Below are 20,796 nucleotides of genomic sequence, written 5' to 3' on the forward strand. Positions count from 1 at the left end.
GATTTTCTAGACTGTCAGTCACTCCCTCACTTTCTTCCTTCCACATTCTCTTCAGACTATACTTCAACTTCCACAAACAACAAATCTCTATTTAAGTGTTTGCGTCCTCCCTAAACTGTGAACTCCAATAAGCCAAATCTTCTCTCTGACCCTTGATTTGCTCATGGCAGATAGTCTTCAAATGGTAAATGACTGTACATTCTCTATCACAATTTTCTATTCTTCCCTCTAGAAATCTTCACTGTTCAATAGAGTAGGCACTATTCATGTACAAATTAGTTTTTTAATTGAAAACTCTGTTCTTGAGTTGCACTACCCCATAGCAGGAGCTCAAGAGACTTGTGTAGCTAGTAGCTACTCTAGTGAACAATATAGAAACTTCCACTGGGCAGCACAGCATCTAGATGATCAACTCCATAAGAGTTAAGGATTCTATCTGTGTTCATATCTATGCTTGCCCCATAGTGCTTGTTCCATAAGTCTCTGTACGAATGAATGAGGCACAGAGATCCAGGGTGTTTGAATTCCAATTCAGTCTACCTGTTGCACTTGTGCTTAGTTGCTCAGTAGTGTCTGACTCGGAGAAGGCGATGGCACCCCACTCCAGTACTCTTGCCTGGGAAATCCCATGGACAGAGGAGCCTGGTAGGTTGCAGTCCATGGGGTCGCTCAGAGTCGGACAGGACTGAGCGACTTCACTTTCACTTTTCACCTTCATGCATTGGAGAAGGAAATGGCAACCCACTCCAGTATTCTTGCCTGGAGAATCCCAGGGACAGGGGAGCCTGGTGGGCTGCCGTCTATGGGGTCGCACAGAGTCGGACACGACTGAAGCGACTTAGCAGCAGCAGCAGTGTCTGACTCTTTGTGACCCCCATGGACTGTATGTAGCTCTCATACAGGGCTCTCATAGAGGGCTCTCAGTCCTGAATATATGTAAAGTGAGTAATGAATAAACTCCAGGGCACTGGGAGAAACAGTAGGGTCACATGTCAGGAATTAACAAGTGAGAGTTGCACAGCTGAAGTCTACCCTGAATGGCTTCCTGGAACTGCTGAGCCCTGAGCACCAGCAACCACAGCAAGAAAGGCACACTGATGATACAATTATAATGCGTAACTCAAATCTCAATGGAAGATTCAAAACCCAGAGAGACAAGGCGGGACACTGACAGGGAAGCCTCAGTATATACTGGCTAGGGACACAGGTTTAAGAGTCAGACAGATTTGGGTTCCTGTTTCTCCTCTGTTACTTTCTAATAGGGTAATGTAGGCAAGTCAGTTGACACCTTTGAGCTTCCATTTCCATATGTACAAAACTCAAACAATAGCATTATCTTCCTTACTATTTTACTGTATGAAAATAACTGAGATACATTGTATACACCTTCAATACAGAGACTGATATGTAACAGGCACTGAAAAATATTGCTATTTTCATAATTATCAAAGGCATTATAAAATCTTAAGGACAGAGGAGACCAAGAGATTAAGTTCAAGCTCAATCCTATCTTCTGTTCTCATCGAGTTCTTTATCCTCCCTACAATATCCCCACCAAGTGTTGTCTAACCTCTGTTGTCTTTTATTTTTATTTTTTTGCTGTTAAGAGTTTTATTATTACAGTAACATTTTTAAAGCATTATAATTTATAAAATGTTTTCATGTTTTTTTTTAATTTTATTTTATTTTTAAACTTTACATAATTGTATTAGTTTTGCCAAATATCAAAATGAATCTGCCACAGGTATACATGTGTTCCCCATCCTGAACCCTCCTCCCTCCTCCCTCCCCATACCATCCCTCTGGGTCGTCCCAGTGCACTAGCCCCAAGCACCCAGTATCGTGTATCGAACCTGGACTGGCAACTCGTTTCTTACATGATATTTTACATGTTTCAATATCATTCTCCCAAATCTTCCCACCCTCTCCCTCTCCCACAGAGTCCATAAGACTATTCTATACATCTGTTGTCTTTTAGTCACTAGGTTGTGTCTGACTCTTGGGCAACCCCATGGATTGTAGCCCACCAGACTCCTCTGTCCTTGGGATTTCCCAGGCAAGAATACTAGAATGGGTAGCCGTTTCCTTTTCCAGGGGATCTTCCGGACCCAGGGATTGAACCTGTGTCTTTTGCATTGGCAGACGGATTCTTTACCACTGAGCCAACAGGGAAGCCCCGTCCAGCCTCTACTTGGCATTATTTAATGACCATGAACTTACTGCTTCTTAAGGCAGCAGTTTGCATTTCATATGACTCTGTAACATAAAACCACCATGTTTCTCCATGGGGCACTACTGGCATTTGGATGTGGTAGTTCTTTATCATATTGGGCTACTTCATGTTTATAGGACATGGAGCATCTATCTCTGGCCCTCTAGATTCCAGCAGCACACACAATCCCTGATCACTATGGAAACAAAAAAGCAAACGTACTCATGTATTTCCCATGTTCCCTACAGGGAACCTGATTTAAAAAAAAATGCCCAAACTAATATCTTCCTCCTGGATTTGAGAAAAAACATAAATAGGGACGTTTAAAGATGGAGATTTCAAGTGTTCCAAGAGCTACATGGAAGAGTTTGCCTGCTACCTCTCATATCCATTTCCCATCCCTTCCTACCTCTGCTCTGCATCTCAGGGAATTACAACTCCAAAGATCCTTTGTCAACTGCCTTCCAGTTGGGTTCATCCAATAAGAGGCACTAGAATGTGGGAGAAGAGGAGAAGGCAGAACATTTATTCCTCTCTTACTCTGCCTTCAGCAATATCTCCTCTCTGGCAGAGGCCCTTCATGAATCCAAGAGCCCTTTTCTCCAGAGTCCCACTGCTGCCAGGGCAGCCCTGCCCAGGGTCTCATAGCTGTCTGAAGACTCCAGCTTATAGGCTGTGATGATATCCCCTTCTCTTGTCTCTTCAACCTTTTTATTAATCCCTGGGTGGGGGGGTGGTTCATACCTGAGTTGCTCTGTCAGCTTTTCCGTTACCAATGCAATGAATTCTCTGTATCATCAAATCCCTTCTCTTGAAATATAGTGAACAGGTTCTGTTTTCATGATTGGACACTGACAAACACAAACAGGGAGATGTTTTTTCCTATCTTCATCTTGGATGAATGACTTGGAGTTGCTAGAAGAAAGGATTACTTTTTCACCACTGGCAGTGGCTTAAGTCACCTCATGTAGTGACTTTTGAGGCAATATGAATTGTTTCACCTTTTCTTTCCTAGGCATATAAGTTTAGAAGAAACTGTCAAAGCTGAAACTACTTTTTCCCCATGGACATGCTTTTCTCTACGGAAAATACACCATTCTCCCAAAGGAGACTGATTTTCCTTAGAAAACATCTACGGGGAACAGAAGATGGAGGCTGGATCCAAAGGGCCAGCATGTTCACTTCTTTGCCCCTTCTTTGCTAAAAGTCTAAAAATACAGGGTGAAAAAAAGGAGGTTGATTCCCAAATGCCAAATGTGGCTGGAGTCCATATCAAATAGTTGCTTAAGGATGCTCCAACTTCTGACAGTTATGACTTGGATACAAGATTAATAACCCTGGTTTAAACTGTAGAGGTTATTAAAATACATACAAACATAGATGAAAGAGAGAGAGAAACATCCACATACAAAAAGAATATACCTAAATTACAGATACATATGCATATGTATCAGTGTGATTCTGTTTATTAAGACATTTTTTTTTTACCTTCTCATTTTCTCTATAAACTCACTTAACCAGTTATAATGATAAGGTCTTCAGACTACTTTGGTTGTCAACAAAAGAAAATCACTCAAACAAACTTACATACATAGGAAACGGGCAGAATTCATTGCCAATTTCAAAATAAATCCATATGTCCCAAAAAGAGAAAAGTCAGTCAAACCTAAAGAGACAGAGTGACTCTAGAAACTATAAAAGTCACGAGGAATCAAGAGAATCTTCTCCCTGTGCCACTCTCTCTCTCAATCTCAGATTTATCTGCTCTCATCTCTGTGTCAGTGGGCTTTTTTTAACTTCTATTCACACATGGATAAGATGGCTGACTGCCCACAATAGCATCCTCAGCATCTACATCAGCCTGCCTTCAGTTCAAGTGGCTTCCTGAGACTGAAAAGCATCTTTAAGTCCTCAACTCTGAGCAAAGTTCTTCCATCCGACCCAGTCTACTCCTGTCCTTGGGAAATAAAATTAGACAGTACGAGCAGGACTGTCTAGACAGCCTTATAAGCAAAGGAATTCTACAAAATGAGGCTGGAAGAAGAAAGAAGGAAGTAGACGGTGAAGTAGATGCCCCTGACATATAACTTCAAAAGAGTATTATTACATTGTTTTAATCTTCCAGATAAGAACACAGGGGTTGAATCACCTGTCTAGTGTCTCACAGATGATTAATGTCAGAAGCATGACTAAGGAACTTCCCTGGTGGCTCAGTGGTGAAGAATCCACCTGCCAATGCAGGAGATACTGATTTAATCCCTGGCCCAGGAAGATCCCACATGGGGCAGAGCAACTGAGCCCTCGCACCACAATTACTGAAGCATGTGCACCCTACAGCCTGTGCTCAGCAACAAGAGAAGCCACTGCAATGAGACCCCCTGCCACCCCTACTCGCTGCAACTAGAGAAAAGCCTGCACCCCACAATGAAGACTCAGCAGAGCCAAAAATAAAAATAAGTAAATAAAAATAAAGAAACATGACTTGAATCCAAGTCTCCAGAATTCTTTCTCCTCAACAGTAAGTTAACACCTATGTAATAAAATATATGACAGGAAGAACGTGGTAACTTATGGTTTATTAAATATTATTATCATCTATGTTATTATAAAGGAACTTGAAAAGTTTTTCAAAAACACAACCTATACTATTTGTCTTCCTATGTGCACTCAGCCATCTGCCTCTCTAAGCCAGCAGCTGCCATCAGAAACCTAGTATGACTCAGAATCTAGGAAAATCCCTGTGGAGCGAACTTGAAAAAAATTCTATGCAAGGACCAGAAAACTTCAGAGCCCTACAGAGAGCATGCTGATTCCAGTTCTACAAAGACCAGCAGAATAGGCTGAGGGGAGTTCAACTGCATCCCTTTTGAGAATTTTGCACCTCTGTGAGCTCTAACCATCAAGGACAGGGCTAAACGAAGGTGATACATCTCCTTACTCTCATGGCTTGGAATGTGGAGGGAGATCTGACTATAAAATGACTTCTTACATTTGTGGTAAGAGAGGTTTAACAGTCTATTCCTAAATCTCATACCTACAATCCAAGAAACTTTTTTTATCACATGCAGAATTTCTACAATTAAGACTATTCCAACAAAGAAACACAATGAGTCAAGACAGGAAAAAAAAAAAAAACCTTCCTTTCTGGGAAGCCAAGTATCCAGAGAAGTGGGCCATGTAAACCTGCTCTCCTGAAAGACAAAGATGAGTACCTGCATAGCAAAATTAAAAAGGTACTTACAGAGATTCAAGTGTGATTCTAAAAAAGACTATAGAACTTAAACACATGATTTTTGATCTATAAAATTCAATAAAAGAAATAAAAATGAAAAATGAGTTGACTGATGTAATTATAATTAGTGACCTGACAGATCAAGTATAGTAAGAAAAGGCAAAGAAAAAAAAAAAAAAAAGCAAGAGGAAAACACTAAGAGGCTTAGATGACAGACACAATATAATACAAAAGGAAAAAAAAAAGAACAGATGAAGTAATAGGAGTTATGGCCTAGAAACTAATCTAGGAAATAAAACAAACGTCAGTGAACTGAGTAAAGATCTGCAATGAAAAATGGAAAGAGCCCTTGAATTTTTTACCTACAAAGAAAATCAAAATCAGACAGGTATCAGACTTCTCACCTGCAGTATTGGAAGCCAAAGTGTTTACAGACTATGTTCACATAAAGTCTGCAACTTAAGAATCTTCTACCAACCAAGAAAACCAATCAGGATTAAAGAGAAAATTAGGACTTGCAGTAACTGAGAAAACTAACCCCACACATGCCTAATCTAAAAAATACTTGAAAAAATACTGCAAATAACGAATGAGCCCAAGCTGATATTTTTTTAAAAAATAAGAAAAGATAAACTAAAGAGGATACAGCGTTGAACAAGAAAACTTGACACAAAGGCTCTCAGGGAATGTGTAATAACAAGCTAAATAAGCACTTATAAAACTCAACTGGCACATATAAAGGAGATTCACTTTCTTAAACTATACTACACCCCCTGCCCCGACACTACATATAAAAAAAGTAAGGAAAAAATAAAGGTATTTGGAAAGTGTTATGTTGTGGATATATAAGGCAGAAGGAGATGGGGAAATAAAATTAGCTTAAAGTTATTGCCTTTTGTGGGAAGTAAAAGGGAAATAGAAAGAAATTGTATGGCTATAGTGAGAAAAATAAGTATTTTGGTTGGGATTGTTATGTGTATGTGCTACCATAGAACAACAGTCTCATATATTTGATCAAAATATTAGGCCGGACTGTGAATTTTAATTTACTATAACTAGGCACAAACACATCTTTATTCATCAAAATTGGAACTATTACAATCAACACATTTTTGCCAACCAGAAATAAGTGTGTTTATTCCTGTAGCATAAAAATCTATGTTTCAGAATTCAATGAACTCCTGGAAAGCATTTTCTGCCTCCTGTGGGTTATGGAAGTATTTCCCCCACAAAACATTGTCAAAGTGCTTGCAGAAATGGTAGAAGTCAGGTTAATATGGTGAATGAGGCAAAACTTCACACAATTCATTCAGCTTTTGAAGAGATGGTTGTGTCACGTGTGGTCGAGCATTGCCCTGGAGAAGAACTGAGCCCTTTCTGTTGTCCAATAACTGGCTGCAGGCGTTCCAGTTTTCAGTGCATTTCATCAATTTGCTGATCAGACTTCTCAGATATAATCGTTTCATCAGGATTCAGAAAGCTGTAGTGAATCAGATGGGCAGCAGTAGACCACCAAACAGTGATCAGGACCTTTTATTATTGGTGCAACCTTAGATTTGGTAAGTGCTTTGGACCTTCTTCTTGGTCCAGTGACTGAGCTGGTCATTGCCAGTTGTATAAAACCCACTTTTCGTCACAGGTCACAATTCAATTGAGAAATGGTATGTTGTTGCACAGAACAAGAAAAGACAACAATTCAAAATGACAATTGTTTTTACTTGCGGTCAGCTCATGAGACACCCACTTATCAAGGTTTTTCACCTTTCCAATTTGCTTCAAATGCTGAACAACCATAAAATGGTCAACATTGAGTTCTTTGGCAGCTTCTTATGTAGCTGTAAGAGGATTAGCTTTGATGTTCCTCTCAAATGGTTGTCATCAACTTCCGATGGCCAGCTACTGCACTCCTCATCTTCAAGGCTCTTGTCTCCTTTGTAAAATTTCTTGACCTACCACTGCACTGTTCGTTCATTAGCAGTTCCTGGGCCAAATGCATTGCTAATGCCGTGAGTCTCTGCTGCTTTAGGACCCATTTTGAACTCCAATAAGAAAATGGCACGAATTTACTTTTTGTCTAACATCATTTCCATAGTCTGAAATAAATATAAAATACACAGCAAGTAATCAGTAATTATCAAAAAAAAAAACATAAAATGATAAATGTGCATTAAAATGATGTATGACATAACCATTATTTAAGAATGTATTCCAATATTAAATAGCAAAGTTCAACAATGCAAAAACCACAATTATTTTTGCACCAACCTAAATAGAAAAAGGATACATGATTATTATTGGGATAAAATAAATAAAATATAATGTCTATCTTAACAAGATAATTATTTAGATCTCAATCTTAAGCCATTTAGTAGAAAAATCTGTATCAGACAGAAATGTGGATCATGTTCCGTTTATTTGATCTATAAAAAGGGGTACACATACAGTTATCTGGGCTTCTCTGATGGCTCAGTAGTAAAGAATCTGCCTGTAATGCAGGAGACACAGCAGATGTGGGTTTGATCCCTGGGTTGGGAAGATCCCCTGGAGAGAGGAAATGGCAACCCACTCCAGTATTCTTGTCTGGGAAGTCCCATGGACAGAGGAGCCTGGTGGGCTAGAGTCCACGGAGTCACAAAGAGGCAGACCCAACTAAGCACACACACAGGACATATTTGGACAAAGAGAGAGGATTCTGTCCCTCAGACCATAATGACGTATAAACTGCAATGATGACTTGTCCAGCAAATGAATATAAGAAGTACCTTAATTTTAGCAGGTAAAACAAGAATATCTGAATCACTAAGGAACTCAACTGGAAAACATAAACTCATTTTTTAAAACATGCATGAATATCTTCGCTAGAATTTCTTTTAAAATCACTTAATAGGTGTCTGGAATGAACATATTTATCACAGGTGTGTTACAGCAATGGTTTATAAACCATGGTGAAACAGTCTGTTTTCTCCTAGAAATTCCCAAGCAAGAATTTCAGAACAAAGATAAGGAACAGGGCCAAAATATTCTCATTTCCTTTACTTTACACACTTTGCTTTGAAAGCATCTATTTCAGAAACACAGCTGTTTTTGACATGCTCATGTCTATCACTTCCAGAAGGCTAAGATCACAAGGGACTTCCCTGGTGGTCCGGTGGCTAAGACTCCACACTCCCAATGCAGAGGGCCTGGGTTCAATCCCTGCTCAGGGATCAAAATCCCACATGCTGCAACTAAGACTTGGCACAGCCAAAATATATAAATATTAAAAAAAAAAAGCACCAATATGACATGTGTCAGAAAAGAAATTTGTTTAAGGAGGGCAATTTGGCACTAGTGGTAAAGAACCTGCCTGCCAGTGCAGGAGACATAAGAAATGTGGCTTCGAAGCCTGGGTCTGGAAGATCCCCTGGAGAAAGAAACGGCTACCCACTCCAGTATTCTTGCCTGGAGCATCCCATGGACAGAGGACCTAGCGGGCTATGGTCCATCGGGTTGCAAAGAGTCAGACACGACTGAAGTGACTTAGGTCACATGCACACATCCTAGAAGAGATCTAGTATAACCTGGTAAAACAGCTACGATACACACCATACAATTACTACCATTCAAAGAGCATGGAGTGTGGAAGCTTAGCCACTGGACCATCAGGGAAGTCCCTATCAGTTTTAGTCAGTAATCTTAGCCTTTGTCTGTGCAAGATGATAGACATGAAGATATTAAAAAATTCATGCAATTTCTACCTTATAAATAGTATGATGGATGGTATTGGTTAGAAGGTAAATCTATTACACTGAAGTTAAAAAGCGCATTAAGTTAAATGTTCTATCAAATCTTTTTGGCTAGAGGTCTCACAAAGGAAAATGTGTAACCACATGGTAATGACATGTTTGGAAATACTTTGTGCCATTTTGTTAAAAATAAAATATCTTCAATCAGTAGAATTGGTGAATATTAATAAATCAGTTATAACAGATGTCTGTCAGTGAGTTACTAGAGACACTGGCATAATAAAAATGAAAGGATTTAATACTTTTGACATTCTTAGGACAAGAGAAAAGCAATAAACTGGGTGAAAGTTTGCGAGGTATACAGGCAGAGAAAAATAACTTCAAATATAGAGATGAGTTTAAGCAAACAAAAGTGCCTTGACATCATGACATACAGAGCATGTTTCCATGGGTGCCTGCCTGTTTTTTCACTAGCTTGGGAACAGCTAATGTAAATAGTTTGTAAACTGATACTGTTTACCAAGGCCAATCTGTGAGCATCACTATATGGAGGAAATCAGTAATCTCATTTGTAGGATAGCTTTTTGACTTTTCTTGTGTTAGTAATTGTCATTCCAGGCAGTTCAGTACCTGGAATAATTTCTCTACATCCTCCTGCCATTTGCTTATCTCAATAAGGTGGAATAGAAAGACAACTCAAGTTTCATCAGATTTATCAAGGGTCTTAAAGATTTTCTACACAAACCTCTCAATGGACAAATGGGAAACAAAAACTCTGAGATATTATGTAGTAATATTTGCCTAAGATAAGAGGTGAAAAAAAAAAGTGAAGTATTAGTCACTGAGCAGTGTCCAACTCTTTGCAATGCCATGGACTGTAGCCTGCCAGACTCCTCTGTCAATGGGATTCTCCAGGCAAGAATCCTGGAGTGGGTAGCCATTCCTTTCTCCAGGGGATCTGCCCAATCTAGGGATCAAACCCTGGTCTCCTACATTGTAGGCAGATTCTTCACTATCTGAGCCACCACAGAAGCCCTAGTTGGTGTCAAATTAGAACCTCGGTCTTCTGAATCCCCAAACTGGCACAATTTCTACTGTGACACATTTACCATCAAAGGATCTATAAATACTCAAATTCAATTGAAGTACCACTCTCTATACTTCTGTCCACTTCAGTAAAAATTTACTGAAAGCCAATAACAATTCTATGGACCCTTAAGGTGACAGACAATTACTAATCAGTCTTGAGTAGTATGGCCATGTGTTCAAAATATGATTGGGCTTCCCTGGTGGCTCAGAGGCTAAAGCGTCTGTCTGCAATGCGGGAGACATGGATTTGATCCCTGGGTGGGGAAGATGCCCTGGAGAAGAAAATGGCAACCCACTCCAGTATTCCTGCCTGGAAAACCCCATGGATGGAGAACCCTGGTGGGCTACAATTCACAGAGTCGCAAAGAGTCAGACATGACTGAGCGACTTCACTTTCACTTTTAAAATATGTATAATGAAATAGTTTTCATTATTCTAGGTTCCTAACATTATTAAAGTTCTTATAATCTCTGTGTTAAAGAATCATCAAATAAGAGTATTGCTGTTTTTCCTTCTATCTATAAAAGGTTATAAATAGTAATTATTTCTATCTTAAACATTTAATAGTAATCATTGGTGAAGTCTTATAAGTCTGGAATTTTAAATGCAGAAAAAATTTAATAACAGATTCCAATTTCCTATTTCATCTTAGTTTTTGTTGGTTCTGTCTTTCAGTATATTTGTAAATTTTATTTTGATTTTAAAATTAATGTTATATACTTTTTAAAATCAAATTAATGTTATATACTTTTATTATCTTTTTAGTATGTTTAGCATATGTATTTTTTTCTTTTTGATTGTTGATATTGGCAATTTTTTCCTTTATCAGTCTTCCTATGAATTTTATTAATCTTTGTAAAGAACTAGCTTTGTTTTCCCTTTAGCAATTCCAGATCTTATCTTCAGTATTTTCTTTTGCTTACTTTTTAGGGTTTATTATTCTATTTCTAGTTTCTTGAGTTGAAAGCTTAGATAGTTGGCTTTAGGCTGTTATTCCTTTCTTATGCGTGAATTTAAGTCTGTAAATGATCCTGTGTATACTGCTTTAACCAGATTCTTATATAAGTTTTGTTAAGTCAGATCATCATTAAAATTCATACCAAATATTTTTAATTACCAATAAGATGTCTTCTTTGACACACAGGTTATTTACAGTATACTGTCTAATTTCCAAGCAATTTGTATTTTACTATTTATCTTTGGGGCTTTTATTTCTACTTTAATTCTTCATAATCAGATAATACAATCTGAATGATTTAAGTCTTTTGACATTTGATGAGATCTGTTCTATAAACCATAATATATGACCAGGTTGGTAATGATTCATATGCACTTGAAAAGGATAAGTTCAGTTACAGTTGGATGTAGTAGTCTTTTAACTTGGTGGTATTTGTAAAATATGTTGTTCAGATTTTCAATAACCTTATTGACTTGGGGATGCCTGTTCTATCAGTTAAGGAAAAGGTATGTTCAAGTTGCTTGCCACGATTTTGATTTTGAATTTATGTTTTTGGTTTTGTAGTTTATTGCTTTAAAGATTTTAAAAGAATGGTAACAGGTACAATCAAATTTAGGACTGTAAAAATCTTCTTTTAAATATATATTCTTCTTCTTTATTTGAGTCACTTGCTTTAGAATCTACTTCCCTGGTTATCAGAAAACTCTGGAAGCTTTCTTTTGCTTACTGCTTGCTTCTTGCTTTTTTCATCCTATTAATATTTCTGTGCAAATATTTAAAGTGGGAGTCTCATAAAGAGCACACACTTGGGATTATTTTTAATATAAGCTGACAATTTTAGTTTTTTAATTATCTTTTTATTGGAAGAAATGGTGAATCTTATTTATGATTATTGAAAAATGGTATAAATACATATATCAATAATCATAAATAAGATTCACCATTTCTTCCAATAAAAAGGTCCATCTAGTCAAGGCTATGGTTTTTCCTGTGGTCATGTATGGATGTGAGAGTTGGACTGTGAAGAAGGCTGAGCGCTGAAGAATTGATGCTTTTGAACTGTGGTGTTGGAGAAGACTCTTGAGAGTCCCTTGGACTGCAAGGAGATCCAACCAGTCCATTCTGAAGGAGATCAGCCCTGGGATTTCTTTGGAAGGAATGATGCTGAAGCTGAAACTCCAGTACTTTGGCCACCTCATGCGAAGAGTTGACTCATTGGAAAAGACTCTGATGCGGGGAGGGATTGGGGGCAGGAGGAGAAGGGGACGACAGAGGATGAGATGGCTGGATGGGATCACTGACTCTATGGACGTGAGTCTGAGTGAACTCCGGGAGTTGGTGATGGACAGGGAGGCCTGGCGTGCTGCGATTCATAGGGTCACAAAGAGTCGGACACGACTGAGCGACTGATCTGATCTGATCTGATACCTTGTGTTCTATTGGATTCACCTGTATATATATCTTCTCTCCTTCAGATTAATAAAATAATTTACATTATTTTATTTTTCCTCCAATAAATTCTTAGTAATAAATTACAAGTTCTTTAGTCATTATTCTAAAATATGTACCCTTAACTAATAGTTAAATACAAATACTTTTATCACTTTTACTACTTTCTAAAAATGCTAGAATATAGAACACTTTGTATGATTTATAGTCCTCCAATGTGTTCACATTACTATCACTATTGCATTATTTATTTCAAATCTATATACATTAAGTAAAGACATTATCATTGTTTTGTACAGTCAGTATTAACCACATTTAGCCACATGTTTCTCCTACCATTTTTCTTTATTTCTTCTTGCATCTCTGCTTCCTTCTTGAGGATCCCTTTTTACTTTATATTTTAGTTCAGGTATGCCCCTGATACATTCTTTCAGTTTTTTTTTTTGTTTTTTTTTTGTCTGAAATATCTAAAATGTCTTTATTTTTACATAGATCATTGGGTCACCTACTGCTGCTGCTAAGTCGCTTCAGTCGTGTCAGACTCTGTGCGACCCCATAGACGGCAGCCCACCAGGCTCCGCCGTCCCTGGGATTCTCCAGGCAAGAACACTGGAGTGGGTTGCCATTTACCTACAAATAAAGACAAAATTATTTATTCGTAATGAAATGAATATTTTACTTTCATTTTCACTGGGTGAAATAACTTCCTGATGGGAAGTTATTTCCCTTCATCACTTATTAAGCTGTAATTCTATTATTCTCTGGCTTCTATTGTTCTTATTAGCAAGTCAGCTGTTAGTATTACCATTACTACTTTGAAAATAATGTCTTATTTTTCTGTTTGATTTTTGTCCTACTTTTTGCTATTTTTAAGGTTTTTCTTATCTTTGTTTCTCATCAGTTTTACTATGGTATGTGTAAGTTTTTAACCTTCTTTCTAGTAATTCTACTTGTAATTCACAGAGCTTCTGGAATTTGTGAGTTGATATTTTATCATATTTGGAACATTCATAATCAATATTTTTGAAAACTGATTCTGCCACAAACTCTGGTTTTCTTCTGATACTTTAGTTATAAGAAAGCTAGACAGTTACATTACATTCTATAGTTCTTATCCTTCACTTTTTTATAGTCTTTTATTTCCTCTCTGTGCTTCAGCTGGACAGGTACTTTTGAACTATCTACCAGTTTATAGTTCCTGTCTTCTGCTATCAAACACATTTACTGAAAAACTAACTTAAGATATTTTATTGTTTGATTCCCACATGGTTATCTTTTTAGATTTTATGTATGTGTTGAAATTATTCTAGTTTTATTCATTGCCATCCAGTTTTTCTTAAATACATTAGTAAAAGTCACTGAAACAATCTTTTGTCTCTTCATGACAGTTTCCAGATCACCTATCGTGCGTGCGTTAGTCATGTCGGACTCTTTGTGACCCCATGAACTGTAGCCCACCAGGCTCCTCCATCCGGGATTTTCCAGGCAAGAATACTGGAGTGGGTTGTCATTCCCATCTCCAGGGGATCTTCACAACTCAGGGATCAAACCCAGGTCTCGTATTGCAGGCAGACTCTTTACCATCTGAGCCACTAGGGAAGTCCTGGACCACCTATGAATATATTCTATTGAGATTTTTTTCTCTTGATTTCTTTTGTTAGTAATATTTAATTGACTGTCAGACATAGGGGTTTCAGATTATGTTAGTATCCCCTAGAAACAATTTGCCTTTTTCTTTTTTTTTTGCTGGACAGAAAGTCAGAGTTGATCACCTTAATTTTGCTTTGAGGCTGAACTGTAGTTTTGTAAGGTAAGGCTCCGTCAGCCTCTGGATGTCTACTCCCCTAGAGTGTAGTCTCATATAGTTTCCAATTGGACATCTAGTCTGATTGCCAGGTTTATTTTCTCAGCTGCTCTTCAACACTAGTCTTTGTTTCTTCAACTCTGCCTTTTTTTTTTTTTTTTTTTGCCTCCCACTTCATTCACTTTCAGAATTCAGCAAATGTGTTGAGGGGAAAAAAGATTGTGTACTGAGATTCCTCAACTTGGGTCAACGTTTATCTTCACTTCACTCCATGAGTTCACCAAAAGTTCTGCATATTACTTCTTCCCTTAAGAGCAGCCCTCTGCCTGAGCTGAGCCCCATTCTTTGATTCCTAACCATGCTCTTCTGTAGCAGATTTCCCCAAGGAAAAAGTATAGATGAATCATCGGCTCAGGTTTCCATGGCTTTCTGTTTTCTAGTTTTCATTACTTCAAAAACTCTCTGAAGCATTTAAGCGGAACTATTTAAATGGTTATCCATATTCTCCAGTTGTTCTCAGCAGGAGCACTGTTCTACAAATCACTCCATCCTATTCAGAACTCTTGTTATACTTAGTTCATTGTAAAAAGTAATAAATTACATCAGTATCTTCAAAAGTTGTCATGAAAGACAGATGGAAAAAATCTCATATTAAATAACTGAGAAGAGCTTTGTGCAGTGCAAAGGAATTTACAATGTTACTTTCAATACTGTAAAATTATTATATTGCAGCCAAAGTACAATGCTGCGCTGAGTATGACTGTCACAAGCTTTTATATAAAAGACAGAGAAACAAGAAAGTGTACCTGTTATTTCCAGCAATAAACCTTGATGCAGAGACCTGAAGGAATAGGGCTTTTACACCAATTCTATAAAATAATGAGAAAATGATACAGGGATGTTCCATATTGCTCATGTAGAGGGTATGAAGTCTTTTTTTCAGGTGTATATATTTAGAAAAAACAACAATATATTTACTAAAGCATATAAAATCACTCTGATAAAGATGCATTATTATATTTATAACATTCTTCAAAAGCATATCAATGTTAAGTGCCTGTTCTTACATCTTATTACTTAACTTTAAAATAATAGATTTGGTCAATCTCCATGCTAGTATATAAATAAAAAATTAAAAATTACTGCTAAGTTCTGAAAGTTTAAATTTTACAGATTTATTCATTAAAGTAGCCAACAGAGAGAAATTATATAAAGCCACCTATTTTTGTCTGGGGTATATACTTGATGGATGACATTTCAGGTGACTTTCCAACTTTTTAAGCCACATGGTCTGTTTTATTTAAATAAAGAATTCCCATTTTGTTAATAATTGAAGACCTAAAGTGATATTTCTAACTGGAAAAATTTACCTTAATCCAAAGACCAAAAGATTAAATCTTTGTTTTCAGCTTTTGTATTTTATGGATTTGTTTCAATTTATTGAGGCAATCATGAGGTAACATATCACAACCTTATTTTCAGGAAAATAATCAAGATTCCTTGATCTTTAATGCTCCCTGAATCTAAGCAAAGTCTAAAACACATGGTCATCTATACCCTAGCTAACAAGAAAAAGAGGAAATACTAAAGAAATTAATTATATCCACTGGGATATAGATTAGTAGACCAATAATTAAGAGTCTTGGGTTCTCAGCCTGGTATCGTCAATTACTAATTTTGTGACCTATGGCAAATCATTTAACTTCTGCTAATGATGAGGTTGTTGTAAGGAACAAATAAGGAAGTGTTTAAATGTAAAGTATTATACTTTGAAAAATGAAAAAGCTCTAAGCAAATGCAACAATCACTCTAAGAGGCATTTTTATCCCATTTCAGAAAACAAACTATCTTCAGACACTTGAAAATCTCGTCAGCTTTCATTTGCATAAAATTATTATTCTAATTACAAATTATTTTCATGTATTCATTAAAGTAGGTTCATCAGGGCATCTATTAGGCAATTCTTTATTAGCCTAATTCAAATTATGTATATGAAAGTAATAAAGCTGCATTTTTCTTTCAATAATAATTTCAGAAAGTCTCCATTAATCCAACTAAATAAATTATTACTCTAAATTTTATGCTGTCTGAATGTGAGAAAGGAAAGCTTAAAATTGCAAGAATGAGTTCAATGCAAACACCAACAAACAGTTACTAATACTCTTTTCAGAGTCAATATCTAAATATTGCGGATATGTTTTTTGCTTTATTCTGCCATTTCTATTTCACTCTCAAGAAACAGAGCCTGTATTTAAAAAAAAAAGAAGGACCAAGAGACATTAGTATACAACACTAAGCAATCTCTTCTGATGAAGAGATCAGAACTTAAAACTCCTTGGTCTCCAGTTCATTGTACATCTTGATAATCCCTAGTTGCCCACCTGAATGACTAACACCAGCAGAATCAGATAAAAAAGATGTTCATCTCCTTGTATCTATGGTCATGACTTCGCACTAAACAACAACAACAAATTTAAATATGGCAAATAGAAAATCATGTCTTCCTTTGTAGTCTGATATCTCATTCCTTTTTCTCCTTCCACCCTCCACCTTTCACCAAGCACACTAGCATTTCTTAAACACTCTGGGTATTTGTACTCTTATGTGTCTTTGCTGTTCTCTTTACCTGGACTGTCCTCTGGCCATTAAAATCCCCCTCCATATTCAGGCTGATGATCCATGCCTTCCCATTATTCCACAAGATATTCTGTCTTTAAATGGGTGAACTGTTCACCAACCTGCCTCTTAAACTGAAGTATAAGGCCCCTGAAGGCAAAGACAATGCCATATTCATCTTTCTTATTACCTACCACACCATGGTGCTTAGCATATGCTTAGAAGGCAAGGAGGTGAATTGAAGAATTTATGACGAAATGAATGGATGGATGTAGCAGAAGACCAAGTGATTGACATTATATTTTAAAGTTATGCAGCCTGGTAACTATAAGCTAGCCTATTTTGGTAGGAGAGCAAATTTAAATTATAAAAAATATTACTTAATTTCTGTAGAAAACAAACATGGCAATCAGGGGGTCAGGGGGAGAAGGATAAATTGGGAGACTTGGACTGGCATGTATAGGTTCAGTTCAGTTTGGATCAGTCATTCAATCGTGTCCAACTCTTTGCGACCCCATGAATTGCAGCACGCCAGGCCTCCCTGTCCATCACCAACTCCCAGAGTCCACTCAAACTCACGTCCATCAGTTGGTGACGCCATCCAGCCATCTCATCCTCTGTCGTCCCCTTCTCCTCCCACCCCCAATCCCTCCCAGCATCAGAGTCTTTTCCAATGAGTCAACTCTTTGCCTGAGATGGCCAAAGTACTGGAGTTTCAGCTTTAGCATCATTCCTTCCAAAGAAATCCCAGGACTGATCTCCTTCAGAATGGACTGGTTGGATCTCCTTGCAGTCCAAGGGACTCTCAAGAGTCTTCTCCAACACCACAGTTCAAAAGCATCAATTCTTCGGCGCTCAGCCTTCTTCACAGTCCAACTCTCACATCCATACATGACCACAGGAAAAACCATAGCCTTGACTAGACGAACCTTTGTTGGCAAAGTAATGTCTCTGCTTTTCAATATGCTATCTAGCTTGGTCATAACTTTCCTTCCAAGGAGTAAAGGTTACTATAACAGAAAACCAAAAAGGGCTTCTGATGGCTCAGCAGGTAAAGAATTGACCTGCAATTCAGGAGACATGGGAGATGCACGTTCAATCCCTGGGTTGGAAAGATCCTCTGGAGAAGGAATGGCAACCCACTCCAGTATTCTTGCCTGAGAAATCTCAGGAAAGAGGAGCCTGGCAGGCTACAGTCCATGGGGTCACAAAGAGTTGGACACAACTGAGCACACGCACACACAGGAAAACTAAGGACCTCCTGTATCACACAGGGAACTCTACTTAACCTGTATGCAGGTCAGGAAGCAACAGTTAGAACTGGACATGGAACAACAGACTGGTTCCAAACAGGGAAAGGAGTATGTCAAGGCTGTATATTGTCACCCTGCTTATTTAACTTATATGCAGAGTACATCATGAGAAACGCTGGATGAAGCACAAGCTGGAATCAAGATTGCCAGGAGAAATATCAATAACCTCAGATATGCAGATGACACCACCCTTATGGCAGAAAGCAAAGAACTAAAGAGCCTCTTGATGAAAGTGAAAGAGGAGAGTGGAAAAAGTTGGCTTAAAGCTCAAATCTCAGAAAACTAAGATCATGGCATTGGTCCCATCAATTCATGGCAAATAGATGGGGAAACAGTGGAAACAGTGACAGCTTTATTTTTTTGGCTCCAAAATCACTACAGATGGTGATTGCAGCAATGAAATTAAAAGACGCTTGCTCCTTGAAAGAAAACCAAGACAGCACATTAAAAAGCAGAGACATCACTTTGCCAACAAAGGTCTGTCTAGTCAAGGCTATGTTTTTTCCAGTAGTCATGTATGGATGTGAACGTTGGATTATAAAGAAAGCTGAGCGCCAAAGAATTGATGCTTTTTTTTTTTTTTTAACTTTACAATATTGTATTGGTTTTGCCAAATATCGAAATGAATCCGCCACAGGTATACATGTATTCCCCATCCTGAACCCTCCTCCCTCCTCCCTCCCCATACCATCCAAAGAATTGATGCTTTTGAACTGTGGTGTTGGAGAAGACTCTTGAGAGTCCCTTGGACTGCCAGGAGATCCAACCAGTCCATCCTAAAGGAGATCAGTCCTGAATATTCATTGGAAGGACTGATGTTGAAGCTGAAACTCCAGTACTTTGGCCACCTGATGCGAAGAACTGACTCATTTGAAAAGACCCTGATGGTGGGAAAGATTAAAGGCAGGAGGAGAAGGGGACGACAGAGGATGAGATGGTTGGATGGCATCACTGACTCGATGGACATGAGTTTGAGTAAACTCCAGGAGTTGGTCATGGACAGGGAGGCCTGGCATGCTGCTGTCCATGGGGTCACAAACAGTTAGACACAACTGAGCAACTGAACGGAACTGAATGGCCCATATAAAAAAGAACGTTGAAAAGAGTGGATATATGTTTATGCATAACTGATTCACTTTGCTGTACAAAGGAAACTGATGCAGATTGCATATTGACTGTACTCCAATGAAATTTTTTAAAAATCAACTTAATTTGTAAATCTATCCTGATACATAAATAATATTACCCAACCTAATCTGGTATGAAAACTTGGATATCATATAAAACTTCATTTAATTGGTCACATAATACTGCCCTGGATATAAGACATTAAAAAGATTTTTGTTTCATCAATATTCTGTCATTATGTCTCTCCAGGTATTTTTTACTTTTCAAAATCTTTAGTAGTCAGACCTATGGAGTTAAAAAGGGACTAGTAATAAAACAACAGTGAAATAATTTTTTTTAAACTTTACAATATTTTATTAGTTTTGCCAAATATCAAAATGAATCCGCCACAGGTATACATGTGTTCCCCATCCTGAACCCTCCTCCCTCCTCCCTCCCCATACCATCCCTCTGGGTCATCCCAGTGCACCAGCCCCAAGCATCCAGTATCGTGCATCGAACCTGGACTGGCAACTCGTTTCATACATGATATTTTACATGTTTCAATGCCATTCTCCCAAATCTTCCCACCCTCTCCCTCTCCAACAGAGTCCATAAGACTATTCTATACATCAGTGTCTCTTTTGCTGTCTCAAACACAGGGTTATTGTTACCATCTTTCTAAATTCCATATATATGCATTAGTATACTATATTGGTGTTTTTCTTTCTGGCTTACTTCACTCTGTATAATAGGCTCCAGTTTCATCCACCTCATTAGAACTGATTCAAATGTATTCTTTTTAATGGCTGAAATAAATTTTTTAAGAGCTATGTTATTTTGACAGAACATAAAATCATTAAAAATTGTGCTGTTAAGAAAGTATTTCATCATGTGAAGAAATCTTCCCGATAAGTGTATTATATGAGTAAAACAAAATGCAGATTTATCTGTTATGTGAAAGTAGACAATTTCTATGATAACTTTCATAAGTGGAAATGGCATAAAGCAAATTAGAAATCACTTTAGATACATCTTTCTAACAGACGAACAAAGTAAATAGAGACACAGTTCAAAGCTATGATGGCTTGGTGCTGAGATGCTGAGTGGCTCCTATGGAAGCCAAGGTGCCTGCTCAAGGTGCCTGATACCTCCGTAATGGCTCACTGCAACAAATACTGAATGCTATTTTCACTTTTTGCCTTGTGTGTATGCGTGTGTGTCTGTGTGTGTGTGTGTGTGTGTGTGTGTGTGTAAAGGCAAAAACCCTCTTTGAACCTTAGTTCAAAAA

The 20,796-nt window shown here is 37.7% G+C and overlaps 1 protein-coding gene across 1 annotated transcript in view; it reads right to left on the reverse strand.

Annotated features, from left to right (window-relative positions):
- Positions 1 to 20,796, reverse strand: part of SGCD (sarcoglycan delta) — a 1,106,710-nt gene that overhangs the window by 1,021,166 nt on the left and 64,748 nt on the right. The gene's annotated exons all lie outside the window — the stretch shown is intronic.

This window comes from Bos indicus x Bos taurus, chromosome 7 (assembly GCF_003369695.1).
Source record: "Bos indicus x Bos taurus breed Angus x Brahman F1 hybrid chromosome 7, Bos_hybrid_MaternalHap_v2.0, whole genome shotgun sequence".
NCBI classification, from domain to species: Eukaryota; Metazoa; Chordata; class Mammalia; order Artiodactyla; family Bovidae; genus Bos; species Bos indicus x Bos taurus.